The 24,746-nt window shown below is 37.6% G+C and overlaps 2 pseudogenes; both read right to left on the bottom strand.

The window, feature by feature from the left end:
• Window positions 1–11,470: 11,470 nt before the first annotated feature.
• Window positions 11,471–17,330, bottom strand: LOC148573605 (uncharacterized; annotated as a pseudogene).
• A 149-nt stretch (window positions 17,331–17,479) lies between these two features.
• LOC148573603 (uncharacterized) overlaps window positions 17,480–24,746 on the bottom strand; it is a 37,819-nt pseudogene continuing 30,552 nt past the window's right edge.

Below are 24,746 nucleotides of genomic sequence, written 5' to 3'. Positions count from 1 at the left end.
TAGGCGAAAAAAAAATAGAAAGAAAAAGAAAAAGCAAGCAGAAAAAGCCAAAAGCTCTTAAAACCAAGAGGCAAGAGCAAAAAGCCAATAACCCTTAAAACCAAAAGGCAAGGGCAAATAAAAAGGATCCCAAGGCTTTGAGCATCAGTGGATAGGAGGGCCTAAAGGAATAAAATCCTGATCTAAGCGGCTAAACCAAGCTGTCCCTAACCATGTGCTTGTGGCGTGTGATGCACATAAACTAGTTATGCTACGATTTAGGAAATTGCACGATCGGCAAAATTCCTTCCGGCAAGTGCACCGGTTATCGTCAAGTAAAAACTCACAATAGAGTGAGGTCGAATCCCACAAGGATTGGTTGAGTGAGCAATTCGGATTAGAAGTGTGTTCTAGTTGAGCGGAATCAAGATTGAGATGAGAAATTGCGGAATGTAAAGTTGGCGGGAAAAGTAAATGACAAGAAATTAAAATGGCGGAATCTTAAATTGCATGAATTAAAGAGCAGAAACTAAATTGCTGAAATTAAAGGGAATGGGGGTGATTGCATGAATTTAATTGCAGGATGTAAAGAGAAAGTGGAAATCAGAATTGGGGAATTCATTGGGTTAAAGGAGATATTGAGATCTCCGAATCAAAACATGTTTATCTCTTCCTCAAGCAATGCGTTCATTGAATTTTGCTTGGCAATCTTATATGATTGGATCCCAATCCCTTGGCTCACCAATTCTCTCTAAAAATGAACAAATTCCCAATTCCTTGGTTTAAATGTTCATAAGAAGAGATGATGCTCTATCACTGATTATACCACACAATTTCATGAACCACAATTTGGTAGGATTACATGTCACAATATCCATCCAAACCCCAATCCAATTCATTGTGAGAAAGCTTCTCTAGCATGAATCCTCCATTCCTTTCCCAAGGTTCCGAAGGATTCCAATTATGGGTAGTTTCTTTCCCAAGACAACTACCCAATGGAGTTAGATCGAGAAGCTTTCTAACAAAATTCAAGAGAAAAGATTGAAGAAGAAGATAAACTATTATTGATTCATTGAATTACAATAGAGCTCCCTAACCCAATGAAAGGGGGTTTAGTGAGTCATAGCTCTGAATTCAATTACAAAGAAATGAAAACTAGCTCAAAAATGAAAAGTTCCTCTCTCTCCCCCTCAGGGGCTGGATTCCCCTTCAATCCCCCCCGTCTTGAGTCGTCACTTTGTTCTCTTGTCAACCTTGCCAATTTGATGCCAAATATAGACTATTATACCTTGTTGGAAAGCTATGGATGTCAGCTTTCTAACGCAATTGGAAGCACCTCAATTGGATCTCTACAACTCGAGTTATACTCCATGGAAGGTGAAGAGGTCAGCTGGCCTGATTGCATGTTGGTACTATGCTCTTCTATGCACATTACGGGGCTGTTTTCTCCCTCAATTTTTAGTATCCACCATGCATGCCATATATGCTTGGAAAGCTCTAGATGTCTTCTTTCCAATGCATTTTGAATCACCTCATTTGGAGTTTTGTAGCTCAAGTTATTTATGTTTGAAGAAGGCATGGTCAAGCTGTTCCATATAACACGTTTAAGCTTCAGTTTAAGGTTAAACTGAAGCTTAAACGTGGAAATGGAAAAGGTAGCCCTGGAGGTCGAACACGTTTAAGCTCCAGTTTGAGGTCAAACTGGAGCTTAAACGTGGAAATGGAGAGAGCAACCCTGGAGGAGAAAACTTGGTCGAACACGTTTAAGCTCCAGTTTGAGGTCAAACTGGAGCTTAAACGTGGAATGGCTCCCTGGTGCACTTCCCACTTCTGGCGTTTAACCTCCAGTTTAAGGTTAAACTGGAGGTTAAACGTGGAACTCCTTCCTGAGTGGCATTATCATTCTGGCGTTTAACCTCCAGTTTGAGGTCAAACTGGAGGTTAAACGTGGAATGCTTCTTTGGTGAGACTTTTCATTCTGGCGTTTAACCTCCAGTTTGAGGTCAAACTGGAGGTTAAACTTCAATTCCAGCATTTCTTATCCTTCATGATTTTTGGCGTTTAAGCTCCAGTTTAGGCTTAAACTGGAACTTAAACTCCACATGTGATATTCAAGCTTCCTTTATTGATTTTGTTGCTTCCTTGCCTAGCCTCTTCTTCCCTGAAATCATCCAAACATTTGCATCAAAGTCTTGCAAAATTTCATGAGAAATCTTCCATTCATAGCATTCAAGTAATATAACTAAAAACTCATGGAATTTGCATCAAAATCTTCATGTTGAATGATTTAAGACAAGCATGACTATTTGGCCCAAATGATTACTTAAGGCTCAAGAAAATGCATAAAACAACTAAAAATAAAAGAAAAAGGCTAGTGAAACTAGCCTAAGATGCCTTGGCATCACAACACCAAACTTAATCCTTGCTTGTCCCCAAGCAAGTTCTGAATTATTGAGAAGAAAGAATGAAACAGAAAGTAAATTCATTAGCCATATCAGTAAGTAATTGACATTGATTAATGGGGTGTTCATGCAGAAAGTTGTTGCAGCATCACTTTATTGTTTCTTAGGTAAGAATGTCACTTTTTATGTTTCCACTAAAACACTGCTTATGGCCTCTTGTTATTCTCATATCCTTGGCAAGTTTCTTTTCTTTGTTTTTCTTTTTCTTTGAGCTTATTTGCTCCTTGTTGCTCAGTGTCATGTGTTGCTCAAGCCTTTGGCATTTTCTTTTTCTTATTAGTGCACTACACATATCCACTACAGGCATTTTAGTTCACATTTCTTCTTGAGACATTGGTGCCCAGCACCTCTTTGTGTGACTAAATGTTTTGTATTTAGGTTGCTCTTGATAATGGACTTTTGGTTGATAATCCCGGGTTAGTTAACCCAAGTTACCAAGTGTTGAAACACTCCTCAGAACCTATTCATCCAAGCATATCCTTAATACATAAACACCACAGGCATTTGTCTCAGAAGTTCAAACCATTGGTGCCTAGCTTATTTTCTCAATTTTTTGCTTTTTGGTTGCCCTTTTTCAGTGGCTTTTTCTTCTTCTTTTTCTTTCTTTTTCATGGCCAAAGACATTTATTCATCAAGATCCATAGACAGCATCCTAATTTCCACTAAAAGTGACAATTCTAACTTTATTTCTTAGTGAGCTGACTATTCAATCAAACATGCATACCACCACTTAATCTTATTTGATTTCTTACCAAATGGAATTGAGTTACTTTTGTTCAAACATTTCTTTTATTTTATGGAAACAGAACAAGCATGGCAAGCATACATTTAAGAAGATGAAGTTTATCCAGACACTTAGACTATCACTTATTTGGAAATTAAACAGACAAACAAAAACTGCAATGACTCAAACTTAAAGCAGGGGTGCATGCAAACTTCCAATATCAGCAATTCAAAGTACAAGCAATTAAGTGACAATACAACCTTTTAGCATCTTCTTTGTTGTTCATCATCCTTCCTAGCCTTGGTGTTCTCTTTGATGATGATGTATATTCCTTCCATGAGATTGATTGTCTTCCTGCAAAGCTATTAGAAGTTGCTTGTTCCCCAAGCACTTTGAGAATTGGTTAGCATGCATGTATGTTTGTAGGCCTCTGAACTTAGATTGGTGTGTGAACACCAAACTTAGTTCCTTGCCATATGCAACAATTGGGATCATATGCAGAAAACCTCATGTGCTTTTATTAAGAAAATAACTATGAACTAGAAATTAAACTATTGTTTAAGTAGTTTCCCTGATTGGTTGGAGCTAGTGACTAGTCATGCTGAGGTAGAAATGTGCTTTTAATGAAGTTTTTGGTGGAACACCAAACTTAGAATCTCACATTCACCCTTGAATTGTTTTGGTGTGCAACACCAAACTTAGCTCCTTGCAATACAGATAAATCTACTTAACTCTTTTATTGAAATAACTAGAAAAGAAAAACTACCTTTGGTTGGGTTGCCTCCCAACAAGCGCTTCTTTAACGTCATTAGCTTGACATGCTGTTCCTGACTTTCTTCCTCTTCTTCCAGTTTGTTAAGAGGAATGACTTCAAGTGGATAAAGGAGCTAGTTAGTGCCCCTTGTTGTGAATGCTTCTTTCCAGCAAGCTTTCCCTTGTGATTGGCTTGAGTGAACTTGCTTGTTGGCTCAGGAGTTGGATTGTTCTTCGACCTTCTCTTCTTCATGGATATGATCCTTTGTTTCTCGGTCACAATCCTCATTTTGGTGCTTGTTTCTACTGCCTTCACATCCTTGATCTCAGAACTTGGTTGTTGTTGGACAGTTGGAGTATCCTGTTCATCAAAAGCTTCCTGAATTTGTGGTTCAATGAACCCATCCTCTTTGCAACTCTCTGTTTCATTGGAGTGTGATCTCCCTTGATTGACTTTCTCCCTTTCTTGTTCTTCTGATTCCTCCCTTGGGTTTGCCATGGTATCACTAGAAGAATTGTGGGTAGGGATTTGCTTTGATAGATATTCAATTTGAGCTTCTAGCTTTTGAATGGCAGCACCTTGATTTTGTAAGTTGGATATCACTTCTTCCTTAAATCCTTTCAAATCGGCCACATCTCTGCCCATAGTTACAATCATTCCTTTTATCCTGTTTAATTGATCTTGAAATTGTTGGCTCGGATTAGGTTGGTGGGGTTGATTATCTTGGCTGTGATATGGTGGCTGGGAGTATGTGTTTTGTGTGGGCTGATAGAGTCTTTGGTTGGAGTGTTGGTAGTGGTATGACTCTTGTGTGTAGTGGAATGAGTCTTGTGGATAGTGAAATGAATTGTATAAATTTGAGAAGGAATTTTGTGCTGAGAAATGCTCAAGTGATGAAGAATTTGGATATGTAAAACTAGGAGGTGAGGTTGGATAATTCAGAGGTGATGGCTCTTGATGAATGGGGTGTGAATAAGTGAAATCTCTTTGGTTTTGATCTTCCCAGCCACAACTTGAGTAGTGATCAAATTCACCAAAACATGGACCATTTTGTGGCTCTGGGAAGTACCCCGTTTCCTGTTCCTGATACTCCCACCCACCATGAGCATAATAACATGAATCATTCTGTGGTGGTGGAGAGTTTCTCATGAATTTTGATTGACCAAAAGATGATGGATACTCCTTTCTTTTTTGCAATGTGCTCAGTCTCAAACAATACTCATCCAAAGATAGTGGAAATCCCATAGTGAGGCAATATCACAAACAGCTAGTGGTTAGTATGCTAACAAGTGAATAAGCAAAGAAAACAAATTAAAATTTACAGAAATTAGCAGTAATAAACTGAAACAAAAACTATTAACAAAAGAAAAGAAAAATTGCTCAATCTAGTTAACTTCCAATTGGAGAATTGTCAATCGAAAACCAATCCCCGGCAACGGCGCCATAAACTTGATGCACATAAACTAGTTATGCTACGATTTAGGAAATTGCACGATCGGCAAAATTCCTTCCGGCAAGTGCACCGGTTATCGTCAAGTAAAAACTCACAATAGAGTGAGGTCGAATCCCACAAGGATTGGTTGAGTGAGCAATTCGGATTAGAAGTGTGTTCTAGTTGAGCGGAATCAAGATTGAGATGAGAAATTGCGGAATGTAAAGTTGGCGGGAAAAGTAAATGACAAGAAATTAAAATGGCGGAATCTTAAATTGCATGAATTAAAGAGCAGAAACTAAATTGCTGAAATTAAAGGGAATGGGGGTGATTGCATGAATTTAATTGCAGGATGTAAAGAGAAAGTGGAAATCAGAATTGGGGAATTCATTGGGTTAAAGGAGATATTGAGATCTCCGAATCAAAACATGTTTATCTCTTCCTCAAGCAATGCGTTCATTGAATTTTGCTTGGCAATCTTATATGATTGGATCCCAATCCCTTGGCTCACCAATTCTCTCTAAAAATGAACAAATTCCCAATTCCTTGGTTTAAATGTTCATAAGAAGAGATGATGCTCTATCACTGATTATACCACACAATTTCATGAACCACAATTTGGTAGGATTACATGTCACAATATCCATCCAAACCCCAATCCAATTCATTGTGAGAAAGCTTCTCTAGCATGAATCCTCCATTCCTTTCCCAAGGTTCCGAAGGATTCCAATTATGGGTAGTTTCTTTCCCAAGACAACTACCCAATGGAGTTAGATCGAGAAGCTTTCTAACAAAATTCAAGAGAAAAGATTGAAGAAGAAGATAAACTATTATTGATTCATTGAATTACAATAGAGCTCCCTAACCCAATGAAAGGGGGTTTAGTGAGTCATAGCTCTGAATTCAATTACAAAGAAATGAAAACTAGCTCAAAAATGAAAAGTTCCTCTCTCTCCCCCTCAGGGGCTGGATTCCCCTTCAATCCCCCCCGTCTTGAGTCGTCACTTTGTTCTCTTGTCAACCTTGCCAATTTGATGCCAAATATAGACTATTATACCTCGTTGGAAAGCTATGGATGTCAGCTTTCTAACGCAACTGGAAGCACCTCAATTGGATCTCTACAACTCTAGTTATACTCCATGGAAGGTGAAGAGGTCAGCTGGCCTGATTGCATGTTGGTACTATGCTCTTCTATGCACATTACGGGGCTGTTTTCTCCCTCAATTTTTAGTATCCACCATGCATGCCATATATTCTTGGAAAGCTCTAGATGTCTTCTTTCCAATGCATTTTGAATCACCTCATTTGGAGTTTTGTAGCTCAAGTTATTTATGTTTGAAGAAGGCATGGTCAAGCTGTTCCATATAACACGTTTAAGCTTCAGTTTAAGGTTAAACTGAAGCTTAAACGTGGAAATGGAAAAGGTAGCCCTGGAGGTCGAACACGTTTAAGCTCCAGTTTGAGGTCAAACTGGAGCTTAAACGTGGAAATGGAGAGAGCAACCCTGGAGGAGAAAACTTGGTCGAACACGTTTAAGCTCCAGTTTGAGGTCAAACTGGAGCTTAAACGTGGAATGGCTCCCTGGTGCACTTCCCACTTCTGGCGTTTAACCTCCAGTTTAAGGTTAAACTAGAGGTTAAACGTGGAACTCCTTCCTGAGTGGCATTATCATTCTGGCGTTTAACCTCCAGTTTGAGGTCAAACTGGAGGTTAAACGTGGAATGCTTCTTTGGTGAGACTTTTCATTCTGGCGTTTAACCTCCAGTTTGAGGTCAAACTGGAGGTTAAACTTCAATTCCAGCATTTCTTATCCTTCATGATTTTTGGCGTTTAAGCTCCAGTTTAGGCTTAAACTGGAACTTAAACTCCACATGTGATATTCAAGCTTCCTTTATTGATTTTGTTGCTTCCTTGCCTAGCCTCTTCTTCCCTGAAATCATCCAAACATTTGCATCAAAGTCTTGCAAAATTTCATGAGAAATCTTCCATTCATAGCATTCAAGTAATATAACTAAAAACTCATGGAATTTGCATCAAAATCTTCATGTTGAATGATTTAAGACAAGCATGACTATTTGGCCCAAATGATTACTTAAGGCTCAAGAAAATGCATAAAACAACTAAAAATAAAAGAAAAAGGCTAGTGAAACTAGCCTAAGATGCCTTGGCATCAGCGTGTAGGTGTCAAGTGAAAACTTGAGACTGAGCGGTTAAAGTCAAGGTCCAAAGCAAAAAAAGAGTGTGCTTAAGAACCCTGGACACCTCTAATTGGGGACTTTAGCAAAGCTGAGTCACAATCTGAAAAGGTTCACCCAATTATGTGTCTGTAGCATTGATGTATCCGGTGGTAATACTGGAAAACAAAGTGCTTAGGGCCACGGCCAAGACTCATAAAGAAGCTGTGTTCAAGAATCATCATACTGAACTAGGAGAATCAATAACACTATCTGAACTCTGAGTTCCTATAGATGCCAATCATTCTGAACTTCAATGGATAAAGTGAGATGCCAAAACTATTCAAGAGGCAAAAAGCTATAAGTCCCGCTCATATGATTGAAGCTATGTTTCATTGATAGTTTGGAATTTATAGTATATTCTCTTCTTTTTATCCTATTTGATTTTCAGTTGCTTGGGGACAAGCAACAATTTAAGTTTGGTGTTGTGATGAGCGGATAATTTATACGCTTTTTGACATTGTTTTTAGTATGTTTTTAGTAGGATCTAGTTACTTTTAGGGATGTTTTCATTAGTTTTTATGTTAAATTCACATTTCTGGACTTTACTATAAGTTTGTGTGTTTTTCTGTGATTTCAGATATTTTCTGGCTGAAATTGAGGAACTTGAGCAAAAATCAGATTCAGAGGTTGAAGAAGGACTGCTGATGCTGTTGGATTCTGACCTCCCTGCACTCAAAATGGATTTTCTAGAGCTACAGAACTCAAAATGGTGCGCTTCCAATTGCGTTGGAAAGTAGACATCCAGGGATTTTCAGAAATATATAATAGTCTATACTTTGGCCAAGAATAGATGACGTAAACTGGCGTTCAACGCCAGCTTTCTGCCCAAATCTGGCGTCCAGCGCCAGAAAAGGAGCCAAAACCAGAGTTGAACGCCCAAACTGGCACAAAAGCTGGCGTTCAACTCCAGAAAGGACCTCTACACGTGCAACACTCAAGCTCAGCCCAAGCACACACCTAGTGGGCCCCGGAAGTGGATTTATGCATCAACTACTTACTTCTGTAAACCCTAGTAGCTAGATTATTATAAATAGGACCTTTTACTATTGTATTAGGCATCTTTGATCAGTTGTATACAATCTTTGGACGCCTGGTTCTTAGATCAGAGGGGATGGCCATTCGGCCATGCCTGGACCTTTCACTTATGTATTTTTAACGGTAGAGTTTCTACACTCCATAGATTAAGGTGTGGAGCTCTGCTGTTCCTCAAAGATTAATGTAAAGTACTACTGTTTTCTATTCAATTCATCTTATTTCGCTTCTAAGATATTCATTCGCACTTCAACCTGAATGTGATGAACGTGACAATCATCATCATTCCCTATGAACGCGTGCCTGACAACCACTTCCGTTCTACCTTCGACTGAATGAGTATCTCTTAGATCTCTTAATCAGAATCTTCGTGGCGTAAGCTAGAATAATGGCGGCATTCAAGAGAATCCGGAAAGTCTAAACCTTGTCTGTGGTATTCCGAGTAGGATTCAATGAATGAATGACTGTGACGAGCTCCAAACTCGCGATTGCAGGGCGTTAGTGACAGACGCAAAAGGATAGTAAATCCTACTCCAGCATGATCGAGAACCGACAGATGAATAGCCGTGCCGTGACAGGGTGCGTTGACCATTTTCACTGAGAGGATAAGATGAAGCCATTGACAAGGGTGATGCCTCCAGACGATTAGCCGTGCCGTGACAGGGCATTGGATCATTTTCCCGAGAGATGACCGAAAGTAGCCATTGACAGTGGTGATGTATCACATAAAGCCAGCCATGGAAAGGAGTAAGACTGATTGAATGAAGAAAGCAGGAAAGCAGAGGTTCAGAGGAACGAAAGCATCTCCATTCGCTTATCTGAAATTCTCACCAATGAATTACATAAGTATTTCTATCCCTATTCTATTAACTATTATTCGAAAACACCATTATCAATTTATATCTGCCTAACTGAGATTTGCAAGGTGACCATAGCTTGCTTCATACCAACAATCTCCGTGGGATTCGACCCTTACTCACGTAAGGTATTACTTGGACGACCCAGTGCACTTGCTGGTTAGTTACACGGAGTTGTGAACCATGGTCTTGGCATCATGTTTTTGGCGCCATTTCCAGGGAAAGAAAGAGCAATGAATTTTACATAATTAAAGTGTAATCACGATTCCGCGTACCACCGGCGCTCAGGAAAATAATCCTATAGCAAGCCTAACATAATCAAATATAAGTTGAATAAGCAAGTTACAAATATTTTACAAGTTCTAAAATAAATAATTATATTTTTTTAACAAAAAAATTAAAATAACTAAGAATGGTTGGATCCTGTCTGTGACATATGGAGCATATACTTCTAGGAATTCGACAAAGAATGGGTACTCATTGTAGACCGTTGTTACTCTTGAATAGAAAGTCTCACATAATCAAATATTTGTCCCTGAAAAATATTTTTTTTTTAAAAAAAGGATGAGTTTTGCAACTCAGTGACTAGACAATACATCTATAATCGACATGAGACCATATAAATATTATTATCAAAGTAATATTAATTAGAAAGTAATAGTTGATAATAATAGGTGAATCAATAAGGGAGTTCTCATACAGAAATCAAATCAAAAGTCCACACATGGATGGCTCCACCTCTATGGGTAGCCCTTTCCTCCTGTGTGTCCTAACAGAATAACAGATCTAACGTGTGGCCTACACGTTAGGCTAGCAACACCCCTGCTAGCTGGAGTCTGAGTCAGATGCATCTAAGTTATCGTCATAACCGCCGTTAACTACAGTTTTCTAATACGAGCCTCCCAAACCAATTCAAAACATATAGTTTCAAATACAATAAATCTTTAATCTCTCAGATATATATAAGGTATCGAATCAAATCAATCAAATAATACTTTCTTATCAGAAATCTTTTCAAATCATATTTTCTCAATCATAAAAACATATCTCATAATTTAAAAGTGAGTGCCAACAAATACTTTAATATTTCAAAAGTATATATTCGAATAAAATCAATATTCTAAATTAATATAAAGCTTTATCAAATACATATATAGTCTCATATAAAATTTCTAAAGTATGAATTTTGTAAAAATAATTACTCAGCTATAATAAATCAATTATTCTAATCAAATCAAAGTTCTTCAATAATAGTTTTATAAATATAATTAAAAACTCATAATAGCATAAACCAAAAGCTTAACGGTTATAAATGTAAAGCCTACTCATAGCATGGTCCTAACGGACCGAAGAGACCGAACCCAGAGTGTCGAATTAAAGGGTACGAAACTGCGCAGAATTTGGACTCGGGTAATAGCAATAACTTCAATTCTCACTGCAGTAACATCAACAACATCCCTAGTTGCAATGGGCAACAGCGAATCCAACCGCCTACGGTGGTTTAAAATTGAGCAAAGGCAGACAAGGACATCAAGCAGGATAGGACAAAGTGAATAATAGAGCTTTACGGCAAGACATGGCAGAACAAGAGTAGTCTTACCAAAAGAAACAAGAGCATGGAGCATCAGCAGCTCCGGTGATCCTCATCGGCAAGGACAAACCGGCGGAAATAAAGCGGAGCTAGGGCAAACTTCTAGAGTTTCCGGCGGTGACTTCCGGTGACGTCAGCTCGGTTTAAAATTGAGCAAAGGCAGACAAGGACATCAAGCAGGATAGGACAAAGTGAATAATAGAGCTTTAAAATTGAGGGTGGTTTAAAATTGAGCAAAGGCAGACAAGGACATCAAGCAGGATAGGACAAAGTGAATAATAGAGCTTTACGGCAAGACATGGCAGAACAAGAGTAGTCTTACTAAAAGAAACAAGAGCATGGAGCATCAGCAGCTCCGGTGATCCTCATCGGCAAGGACAAACCGGCGGAAATAAAGTGGAGCTAGGGCAAACTTGTAGAGTTTCCGGCGGTGGCTTCCGGTGACGTCAGCTTGGTTCCCGGCGACCAGAGGCACAGTGGCACAGCCTGCAGCAACAGCGGAGGCATACCAGCTCCCGCCTCCTCGCAAGACTTTCCTCTCTGGCCATTGCGTTTCTCTCTCCTCTGCGAGCTCCTCTCTCCTTCGAAGCCCCCTACCCGTAGCCGCGACGGTGACGACGGAGCTCTCCTTTCAGCGGCGGCGACAAGGCGCGGCGGCAACACGATGTCGTCCCCTTCCTCTGTTCTGTGTCACGTCTTTTTCTTCCACGTGCGGTGGCTTCTCGTGGGGCGATGGAGTCCTCGACGACGGCAGTGGAAGCTCTGGCGATGGCGAGACAGCACCTCCTCTCTCGCACTTCTTCCTTTCTCCTTCCCCCATTCCCTGTTTCGATCTCCTTCTCCCCGTCTCTTCCTGATCTGCGACAACGACGGCGACAGCGGCTCCCAGCCCCACCAACGCTGTCCCTTCCTCCCCTCTCTTCTTCTTCCCAATCCTCACTCTCTTTGCTTCTTTTCTCTGATTTGGGGGTGGGTGTGTGCTGGTGATTTAGGAAGTTAGGGTTAAGTTTGGTTTGAGAAAAAGATGAGTAAAGGTATTATAGGGATTTTAAATTCTATCCTCCTTATAAAAATTTTTGCCCTCGAAAATTGATATAATCTGCAAGACTTTACATGGTTTTAGTACTTATCAAACATGAGAAAGAAGTATAAAGAGGTGCAAAAGTTACAAGATAGGTTTCTGTTAAAATGATGCAGTTGACATCCACCGACTCGTCTTCCCTTGACAGCTCAGATGTACATAGCACTCTTCACTTCGTTCGTCAATCTCCTCAAAATACAATCTTACTTCATACTCTCCTTGGTTCTGTAGTATATATCCATGGAAGCAACCGGTCTTACGTCATGTCTTAGAATTACAACTTTTCGAACTTCAGCATCAATAAGCTGTGTCCTAATGAACTAACGTATCGTTTGCTATTTGGGAGACGCACGTGACACCAAAACAAGCACGAGTTTACTCAAGAGGATTCAAAACTTAGGAAGAGAAGAGCAAACCTCACAGATGGTGTTCGCACGAACGTGGAAGGATGCTTAAGTTTGCAATTAAGCAATGATGTACATAAACAATGAAGTGTTCTAGAAAGAGAGAATTGAATCTTAACGAGAAAATCTGAATCAAGAAATTTTGATAGAAACAATAAAAAAAAGATAGTGCATTAGGTCAAAACAAGTTTAAGTGGAATCAAAGAAGTACAAAGTTCACCAAAAGAAGGAAACCAAAGTCAATGGCAAATTTTTTTTTTGTTTGAAAGATTTAAGTGGATGATTAGGAACACGATAAGGCAAGAAAAGAATCAAATCAAAAACTTTTTCAAATAAGATTTGGAATAAGAATTCAAGAATACTAAAAGATATGATGTATCACAGTAAAGCAAGCTTAGATTACATCAAGGAGTTACATAATTCACGTAAAGGAATGCAATGTCAACACCTACGTTGTCGCTATGGGATAGCCAAAAGCACGATAAGATCGAGATATGCATAAGATGTAGGACATGAAACAAAATAATCAAATTTCATTTCAACAAGAATTAAAACAAGGAACTCCCGATATGGAATATAGCGGAATGAACGATAAATAAAATCACGCGGCACGATTATAGCATATACTTCAATACAAACCATCCCAAGAAGAACACCTAACGTTCCCAAACTTAACGATTACCATTACTTAAATAAAAGAAACGAAAGACTTTAGAAGAACTATTTCTTGTAGGTTATAGTTTCTAGTCGTCCGTATGCACCTTGCTCAACAATCATACCACAAGATGTGACAATGCAAGATAGAATATACATTTTTTTTAACAAAACTAGAAAGCAAACAAAACAAAATAAAGTCATCAGAACAATATCATCATAGCATAAAAGGCTTTAGGACATAAGTAAATGTTGAAATCACCGAAAAACTTCACCATATTCCTCATCAACATCATCAAGACTCTAAAAAAGCCAAAATGATGTATTGCAAATAATTGAAAGAACAAATTAGGAAACAGACATAGATGTTGCATCCAAAATTAGAAGCTAGTATATAAAAAAATGGTATCGCCTGGAGATTTCTACTTCTAAACATCAAAAACAATAACAAAACAAAATATTCAAACACAATCAATCAAAGTATAGTAATAAAAAAGTATTTAGAACGAGCAAAGGCAACATATGAAAAAAAAATATAAAATAAATTAACCAACTAAAAATAGGAAACACATCAAAAGAAAAGAAAATATTGATAATTTTACACCTCCAAAATTAAGCTATGATCAATCCATACCCATAATTTCTCAGGTCAACAAGTTATAACGAAACAACTCAAGATTAAAGCCATTGACTCAAAATGAACCTATCGGTTTATTTAGAGTTTAGACATCTCCAATCTTCATACATTGTAAATAAGTACTAAAGTTATCCTAAAATTAGAAAAGTAATCATTTTTTTCAATGCCTACTTTATAATAATCCGTGAATATAATAAGGAGAAAAACTCATATAAGAATTTGTTCAACTTTAAGGAATTAGATATCCAATCTTTTCCATCCGAAATCGTCAGAAATTCTCCAATATCTAAGACCTACAATCTCAATCTCACGAACCCAGAAAACCAATCTTCCCAAATCTCAGAGAATAATGACAATAGTTGAGAACAGAGGAATTTTCAAAAAGGCAAAGGCTAAGAAATTTTTTCAAGTTTCAGATCTTAGCCAAAAAACAAAGTTCAGGTTTTATTCACAAAAAAAACAAGCGTTCACAATCTATGTTTCACCTTCACATGCATTATCTGTTTGAGAATAGTCCAAGTTCATTCACAATGAATAAACTGAGATACCACTCAAGCAAATATCCAGTTTTAAATCAAATTCAAACAACAAAGTAGCATTACTACTATCACAGTTACAGTTATATATCTGAAATCAGCTAATAAAAAGAATAAAAGACAAACATCACCAAAACAAATAAAATTATCAAAGCTGATTCTAACACACCCTCATCCATACATAAACGAAATTTTTGTCATGATAATACACATAAAATAGGTTGTTTGAGCTACCCTTTAGTAAGGCATTCGCGTCTAAATGTAATCCACTGTTGCAAGTCTTGCAATAATGAAATCAAAGCATAGCACATAATTATTAAAAGACACAGACACATCAGATGTGATGTGCACTTCTAAAGTCAGACTAACCAAATTATTTCGACTTTCAGTTTTAAAATAATGAACATGACCATAAAAATTCACTTGAAAGTATGAAGTCATTTCGACATGGTCACAAAAAAAATGTTTCTTAATCTAACTAATGATAAACTTGAAAAAGTATAAAGGTAGTATAATAGAAAACCTGTTGAGATTTACTTCCATCTAAATAGAATAGAAAGGATCCCATTGAATAGATAGAAAGTTGTGTGAACCAATAAAATATTATATTGTAAGAATCCAAAAGTTAAATAATTTCTCTCCTTGTTTCTCAATTTAACTCTCTGCAAAATTAGCTCTCACCTCTTTCTTCAAGTATCATATATTTCTTATATATCTCTTGAAATAACTAATTTCTTTCACAAACATCACATTCACCAGAAATTATTAGAATTCAGCAACAATAAAACAAAATTATAGAACATAATCACAATAATTCTGTGACAGAAAAACCATGTCCAGCAACACAATACTATAATAAAATCAGATCATCAAATTAGAAAAATTCAAACAAACTTCTAAATCGAAAAGATCTTCGATCCATCTAACTAGTCACCCAAATAATTCACTATACCTAAACAGATAAATTCACCAGTTCGATAAACAACAATAACACTCCATTACATGCTCATTGCATAATTCTTCTCCTTGAAAAATTGAATAACAGTTTTCAAAATTCTTAATTTAAAAGAAAGGATCACAAGCAGATCAGAATTTTGTCATAACTTCAATGATTATCAACATAAAAAGAAAAACTCCGATATCGCTTATCAAGTCCAGAACAAAGCATCTCGTTCAGTAACTCAACGAATTCATGCAATCCACAATTTCAAATACAGTTCTATAGAGGAATTAGAAAGTAAATCACAGCAAACACCGATTGGATCTTCTAAGTAATTCATGAAATATTGACATCAGGAATTATAGAGAATAACATGTAGATGAAAAAGATTAAAGCATGCATTCACAAAAATCGGGGAGATTTGAACTAGCTACGAGAGAAATCGCGAATCGGAACCAAAACTAAAACCTTCGCAAAAACACGTTCAAGAAAAATCAACCAAAGAATAAGTCAAGATTGGGTATAAAAGAATAGTAGTAGTAAGAAGCGATAGAGAACACATGATCACAATCAAAATACAAAAATGACACAGAGGACAAGGATGACATTCTTATAGGCCTTTGATAGTGCCACAATTTGTAAAAATAGGCGCGCTTCTATTTATACAATTGTGATCCTACCATAGGACACTTGCTCCATATTACACAGATTAAACCTAAGCTCTGATACCACTTTGTCATGACCCAAAATGAGCCATGACCGGCGCTTAGGAAAATAATCCTATAGCAAGCCTAACATAATCAAATATAAGTTGAATAAGCAAGTTACAAATATTTTACAAGTTTTAAAATAAATAATTATATTTTTTTAACAAAAAAATTAAAATAACTAAGAATGGTTGGATCCTGCCTGTGACATATGGAGCATATACTTCTAGGAATTCGACAAAGAATGGGTACTCATTGCAGACCGTTACTCTTGAATAGAAAGTCTCACATAATCAAATATTTGTCCCTAAAAAATATTTTTTTTAAAAAAAAGGATGAGTTTTGCAACTCAGTGACTAGACAATATATCTATAATCGACATGAGACCATATAAATATTATTATCAAATTAATATTAATTAGAAAGTAATAGTTGATAATAATAGGTGAATCAATAAGGGAGTTCTCATACAGAAATCAAATCAAAAGTCCACACATGGATGGCTCCACCTCTATGGGTAGCTCTTTCCTCCTGTGTGTCCTAACAGAATAATAGATCTAACGTGTGGCCTACACGTTAGGCTAGCAACACCCCTGCTAGCTGGAGTCTGAGTCAGATGCATCTAAGTTAACGTCATAACCGCCATTAACTACGGTTTTCTAATACGAGCCTCCCAAACCAATTCAAAACATATAGTTTCAAATACAATAAATTTTTAATCTCTCAGATATATATAAGGTATCGAATCAAATCAATCAAATAATACTTTCTTATCAGAAATCTTTTCAAATCATATTTTCTCAATCATAAAAACATATCTCATAATTTAAAAGTGAGTGCCAACAAATACTTTAATATTTTAAAAGTATATATTCGAATAAAATCAATATTCTAAATCAATATAAAGCTTTATCAAACACATATATAGTCTCATATAAAATTTCTAAAGTATGAATTTCATAAAAATAATTACTCAGCTATAATAAATCAATTATTCTAATCAAATCAAAGTTCTTCAACAATAGTTTTATAAATATAATTAAAAACTCATAATAGCATAAACCAAAAGCTTAACTGTTATAAATGTAAAGCCTACTCACAGCATGGTCCTAACGGACCGAAGAGACCGAACCCAGAGTGTCGAATTAAAGGGTACGAAACTGCGCAGAATTTGGACTCGGGTAATAGCAATAACTTCAATTCTCACTGCAGTAACATCAACAACATCCCTAGTAGCAAGGGGCAACAGCAAATCCAACCGCCTACGGTGGTTTAAAATTGAGCAAAGGCAGACAAGGGACATCAAGCAGGATAGGACAAAGTGAATAATAGAGCTTTACGGCAAGACATGGCAGAACAAGAGTAGTCTTACCAAAAGAAACAAGAGCATGGAGCATCAGCAGCTCCGGTGATCCTCACCGGCAAGGACAAACCGGCGGAAATAAAGCGGAGCTAGGGCAAACTTGTAGAGTTTCCGGCGGTGGCTTCCGGTGACGTCAGCTTGGTTTCCGGCGACCAGAGGCACGGTGGCACAGCCTGCAGCAACAGCGGAGGCATACCAGCTCCCGCCTCCTCGCAAGACTTTCCTCTCTGGCCATTGCGTTTCTCTCTCCTCTGCGAGCTCCTCTCTCCTTCGAAGCCCCCTACCCGTAGCCGCGACGTTGACGACAGAGCTCTCCTTTCAGTGGCGGCGACAAGGCGCGACGGCAATGAGATGTCGTCCCCTTCCTCTGTTCTGTGTCATGTCTTTTTCTTCCACGTGCGGTGGCTTCTCGTGGGGCGATGGAGTCCTCGACGACGGCAGTGAAAGCTCTGGTGACGGCGAGACAGCACCTCCTCTCTCGCACTTCTTCCTTTCTCCTTCCCCCATTCCCTGTTTCGATCTCCTTCTCCCCCTCTCTTCCTGATCCGCGACAACGACGGCGACGGCGGCTCCTAGCCCCGCCAGTGCTGTCCCTTCCTCCCCTCTCTTCTTCTTCCCGATCCTCACTCTCTTTGCTTCTCTTCTCTGATTTGGGGGTGGGTGTGTGCTAGTGATTTAGGAAGTTAGGGTTAAGTTTGGTTTGAGAAAAAGATGAGTAAGGGTATTATAGGAATTTTACAAACATATCCTCAATATTTTTTTTCACATTTTAATAAAAATACACAACACCCAATTTCCAAACCAAACGTTTCCAATCCAATTTCTCCACACTTAATTCATGAGCACCCTCACTAGTCTAAGCTAACCAAGGATTCAAATTAATGATAATATTGTTTTTCGCTTAGAGTTAGTGATGAGCTAAAGTAAAAAACAAATGGGATAAGTAGGCTTAACATTGGCTTGCAAAGGATAATGAAAAGGTTAAGGCCATATGGGTATGTAAGCTCAGTGAAACAAAGGCCCCAATTATATAAGTGCATGCATACATCAAACCATGGACATATAGAATCAAGCAAGATATAGATCACAATTTTAGAGAGAACAACACACACCAAAATAAAATAGTGGTTGATAAAATACAACCAATCAAATAGGCTCAGAAATCTTACTGGGTTTTATGTGTTCGAGCTCTAAAATCATGTTACAAATTAAAATCTTCAAACAAATTTAACAAAAATTTTAATTCAAATTAGTGAATGCTCTAAAAAGTTTCTTGAAAAAAAAATATTACTTCAACCAAGTAGTAGCTAAATACAAGAAATTAACTACACATGAAACCTATTATGCAATGCAACAATTAACCAACAAAGAAAACTAAACATTGGTGTTGAAAACAAAGTAACTAACCCATGGAAGTCGGTATAGACCCAAAAATTTGACGAAGAAAAAATGTCGGTAAAGATTTTCACTAAATTTATCGCGTTGCAAGTATAGTTTAAACCAACAAATTATCCTCAGTCAATATTTAAATTGTTTGTCACAAAGCAAACCCAATAAAATTAACCGAAGTATTAAACCTCGGATCGTCTCTCAAGGAATTGCAGGGAATTGTAGTTATTATTGGTTATGGGAAAGTATATTTTTGGGTTTTGAAATAAGGAACAAGTAATGTAAATAACAAGGAAATAAAATAACAACTAAGAAAAAGTCCTAGCAAGGATTGATATTTGGAATTCCTATCCCATTATCATAGTCACTTGTGATGGTAATTGCCTTTTACTCTTACTTAGTTTACCTCTAACAATTGAAGGTAAGTCAAGTGAGCAATTCAACTTGAGTTCACAAGTCCTAATCAAAGACTAGAGTTAGTGAAGTTCAAGCCAACTAGTAACTTTCAAACACTAATCAACAAAAGACTTTTGATAATTCAAGAGTCTCTAAATTACTCAATATAAGCTAAGAATACAAACAACTAATTTAAAATCCAACCAAGCATTTTATCAAATACTTGAAAGGTACAAAATAAAAGTATAGAAAATTAATAAGGGATAATAAAATCTAAACAACCAATTGCAAGGAATCAATAACAACAAATGAAGAAAGAAGCAATAAACATGAAATACTTCAAATTGCATTAAAAGAGAAATTGAATCTAACATGAAGAGTTCATAAACTAAATTGGAGAATAAATAAATCAACAAGAGAGGATAGATAAACTAAAGTGCTAGAACAAATAAGAGTAGAAAAAAATTAAATTAAAACAAGGTAGAATTTTGAAATTAAGAAAAGTTAAACCTAAAAATCCTAAAACCTAGAGAGATGAGAGAGCCTCTCTCTCTAGAAAACTACATCTAAAACCTAAAGTGTATGAATGAAGTGTGAATGATTGATTCTCCCCATCCAGCTCTACTCTGCAGCCTTTAAGCTTCACTTTCGGGCTTGAAACTGGGCCAAAAGCAGCCTAGAAATCGTCCCCAGCGTTTTCTGTAAATTGCAGCATGTGACGCTCGTCACGCGTACGCGTCAGCAACGCGTATGCATCGCTGAACAAAATCCTGGTCACGTGTACGCATCATCCACGCGTACGCGTCGCTTGTCTGCTGCACTGGTCACGCGTACGCGTCGCCCACACGTGCGCGTCGATGCCATCTTCTCACAACTTCAATTTCATGTGTTCCTTCCACTTTTGCATACTTCCTGTCCATCCTCTAAGTCATTGCTGCCCTATAAAACCTAAAAACACTAAACACACATATGACGGCATCGAATGGTAATAAGAGAGGATTAATAATTAGCGAATTTAAGGCCAAAGAAGCATGTTTTCAATTACAGCACAAAATTAGGAAGAAAAATATAAAACATGTGATTTATATGAATAAGTGTGAGAATAATGGATAAAATCCACTCAATTCAATACAAAATAAACCATAAAATAGCGATTTATCATCGCTCTAAGCATTCCAAATCCTTGTTTTTCTATGAATCCTCCTTTTTGCATGCTTTTCTCTTCACCTCTTCCATCCAATACTTGCCTTATGAATCTGAAATCACTCAACTGACATAACAAGGCATTGAATGGAATTAAAGTGAATTAAATTTAGCTATTTTAAGGCCTAAAAATCATGTTTTCACACTTAAGCACAAATTTAGGGAGAATTACAAAATCTTGCTATTTCATTGAATAAATGTGAGATAAGTTGATAAAATCCCCTAAATTAAGCACAAGATAAACCACAAAATTGAGGTTTATCAATGATACGTATAAGAAGAAGACGACGATGACTATAACGATAATGATCATGATGATGAAGGTGATGGAGAAGGAGGAAAAGGAAGGAGGATGAAGATGATGGAGGAGAAGGAGGAAAAGGAAGGAGGAAGATGAGGAGGAGAGGAGATGATGATGTTGGTGAGGGCGATAACGAAGTATCAGGAGTGATGAAGAAGCGCGTGAGATAAATTAGGTTAAAAGAACTTGTATAGACTTTATGTCAAAATGATTTATATGTGGAGAATATCTCTAGATATATACAGTGAATATTAACATTTTGAGTAAATATAATTTCCGCCTCCAACCATGATCAAAGGATAAAGTAGTCTTTTCAAATTTAAAAATCTCTAGTCAATTTTAAATTATTTAAATAATTAATCTAAGTGATTTTTATTATTGTCTACTACTTAGATGATTAAAGATTTGATTATTTTAAATTATAAAAAAATATTTTATTTTTTAAATAAATAATCCAAAGTTAAAAAAGATATTTACTCTAACATTTAATATTATTTTTTGGATAATCATCAAAATTAATAGGGTTTTTAATATAATTAAATTAAAAAAATAATTAATAATATTTTTTACATGATGCAACATTATTGATATATATGTGGTAAACTTTTTACAAGTATAGCGGAGGACATTATTTTACAAAAAGATAAGTGATTTATTCTTTTAGTGTCTTCAAAAAGATAAGGGGGCTACGATAAAGTTGTCATTTTTATCTTTTTGTAAAGACGTTTTCTATTTTGTGGTTGTTATTGATTTAAAAACGTATCACTAAAAGTGTTGCTTAAAGAGAAAGTGTTACTCTTAATCGTTAACTTGGTTCTGATACTGTAAGACCCGATTAATTAACGGCTAATTAACCCATAAATGAGAATTTATTCTAGAAAGCCAAAAATGATATTTTTAGGGCTAAATGTGATAGAGAAAATTTAGACGAGAATTTCGGTACCAATTTTATAGAAATCGGACCAAGATTGGACCGAACGGGCCAAACCGGGCCAACCGGACCCAAAGTGGGCACTTGGCCCAACATAACTAAACCAAAACCCTAGTTTTCAGCACTCTCTCTCCTCGCTTAGCACTCAAACACGCTGAAAATTAAGATGGAGGGGGGAAGAACACTCTCTCAAGTTCTCTCCCTTGGTTGATCTTCAAACCACCATAACTTTTGATCTAGAGTTCCGATTGCCGCTCCGTTTGCGGCCACGCGTTCACCGCGGAGAGCTCTACAAAACCCATACAATCAATCTTGAGGTAAGCCACGTTTTGCTCTTCGAATTTCCAGCCTTGATTTCGAGTTTCTTGAGCAAAAATGTTGAGATTTTGGGTTCTTTGATGTTATAGGATCCAACTCTCTTGAAGGAGAAGGTTAATCTTGTCTCCTTGGACCTTGGGTGTGGTAAGATTCTCAACCCTAGTGTAATTTGTTGTTCTTTGTGGTTTGGGTATTGAGATGTTGTGTATGGGTATGATGATTGTGGCTTAGGTTGTGTATATGTGAATATTGGAGCTTGATTGGTGATTTTGGAAAGCTTGGAAGAGGGTTTTGTGTGATAAAATCTGTTCTTGGAGGTGTTGATACCTTGAGAGCTTGTGGACAAGTGGTTTGGAAGTGCTCCGATTGAGCGTGGGAAATTGGCTAAGGTATGGTTTCGGTTTCCCGTATCTAATATGTAATGTGGTAGGAAATACTTAGGCTAGAGGCCCTAAGATAGGCATTGAATTGATGATGTTGTTGAATGATTGAGATATATGATGTGATCATATATGTGATTATGAATATTGATGCCTTGATTGTGTGATATATGAGAAAATGCATGTTGTGATATATGCTTGATGAATGATTGAGGTTGAATTGATGGGTGGTACCATGTTGATGGTGAGTATGATGATGATTATGTATAATGATAGTTGATTGGAAATGGAATTATTGGAAATTGGGATGAGGAAGGATGTATGACATGATATTGTGTTTGTCCTTTAGCCATTTGATTGAGAAGTGTTAAAATGGTTGGATGTGGTTTTGGAAATTTTGGTAAAGTGTCAATGTGTGAGTTGAGGATGGCTTGATGTTGATTTTGATACATTTTGAATGATTTCAAAGAAAAGGGTTGAAATTGGCATGTTTTGATTGATTTTGAAAAGAGTTGAAAGTGGCTTGTTTTGAAAATGGCACTTTGTGGTTTTGTATGAAAACTTGGTTTTTGGGCATACTTTGATGGGACATAACCTGGACTACGGATCTCTGATTTGTGCCAAATCTATTTAGAAATGAAATTGGATCCGGGATGTCCATGCCGTTCGAAGAACGGGTGAAAAATGATTTAAAATGAGAGAGTTATGACCGTCGGAAGATTGGGAGTTGAACCTGTGAATTCTGCAGCTTTTAACTTAGAAAATTTTTAGCAGAATAACCCTCCGCGCGTAGGCGCACTTGGCGCGTGCGCGCCATTCTTCCAGGAAGCACCATCTACGCGTGCGCGTAGTGTGCGCGGGCGCGTCGATGCGCTGCGCCATATGCCCAACTATTTTCCAGAGAGTTGTGCCAGAATTGTGCCAGTTTTGTGTCTGGGCGCAAGAGCACCCACGCGTACGCGTGGCTGACGCTTGCGCGTCGATGAGTTTTTGGCCATCCGCGCGTTCGCGTGGAGTGCGCGTACGCGTGGCCCTATTTTCATCCCAAAGTTGATTTTTGAGTTTTAAAAGCCAAATTTCATACTTCTAAGCCTCCGATCTCACCACTTATGTCTTAAATCATTATGATATGCCTAGCATGAGGAAAAGGACTAGTGAATGTGGTAACTTGCGAGTGAAGCAAGGAAAAAATGAATGATCCATGAGGATCAAAGATGATTATGTGAGATGTGGAGGATGGCGGTGGAAGTGCTTGTTATGCCATGGGCCGAAGGGCCGTAATTGTTAATGAATTGGCTGGTTATGGATTTAACCGTGAGCCGGATGGCTGGATTATGCCGTGTGACGGCGGAGCCATGTTTATGGCTAAGTATAAATGCATATATGCTGTTGAATGAATTGTGAATGTTTGCACTTCTACCATTGGAGATGAGGGTTTCCCTGGGTAGTAGCAGTGGCTAGCTACCACGTGCTCCAGGTTGAGACTCGAAGCTCTTTTGACCCTATGTCGTAAGTGTGGCCAGGCACTGTGAAAGGCCCGGATGAGCTCGCCCCCATAAATATTCACCAGTGATGGTGATGGATAAATATTCACCAGTGAGGGTGATGGATATGGATCATGATTATGATCAAGTTTATGATGAGTATAACTCGAGTTGGGGATGCACGACAGAGGGACAGTCCAATGGTTAGCTACTAGGACTTGTCGGGTTGGCTCTATAACCGACAGATGATATCATCAGCCATTAGGGACAGGCATGCATCATAAGTATACTACATGAATTGTTTGAGATTGCCTATTTGACTGCATATTACTTGCTAATTGTCAAAATGCCTTATCTGTTTCTATTTGTAAATCTCTTGTCTGAAATAATTGTGTTTGCTATATTATACTTCTGCTAGTGATTGGGAGGTCTGAAGGAATTGGAAAGGGAAGTATTAGTTAGACTGAATGATCTTTAGTCAGTTGCCACTTACGGTTTAGCTTGTTTATAAGCTTTGATATTATCTGGAGGAAGTTCTAGGATTGCCTTCGGCTTTCCTCTATTATTATATATTATATATGTGGAAGCTTTTACCATGCTGGGGACCTCTGGTTCTCACCCATGCGGATTTTGTGGTTTTCAGATGCAGGACGCGAAGCTTCTCGTTGAGGCATGCTGGAGACTTCTGGATTAGCGAAGATCCTTTGTTCTTGGGACTCTGTTTTGGTTTATATATCTTGTTTAGTTACTTTTATCTCCATTAAATAATACAAACTGTGATGACTCCTTCTAGAGGGGATTTTTGGAGAATAGGTTTTCTGTATTTGTGTCCCTTTGGGTTTCCTTTGGGGTTTCCCCTTATTTTATCATATGTATATATTGCTATGCTCAGGCCGGTTATCTTCGCGGCCGGATTTTGAGTCTTGATATTCCTGTTTTTCACACTCTTTTGTA

The sequence above is a fragment of the Arachis ipaensis genome, chromosome B2 (assembly GCF_059453495.1).
Source record: "Arachis ipaensis isolate K30076 ecotype BB chromosome B2, ASM5945349v1, whole genome shotgun sequence".
Taxonomy (NCBI): domain Eukaryota; kingdom Viridiplantae; phylum Streptophyta; class Magnoliopsida; order Fabales; family Fabaceae; genus Arachis; species Arachis ipaensis.
The sequence above is the reverse complement of the archived record's forward strand: the minus strand, read 5'-3'. Positions and strand labels throughout refer to the sequence as shown.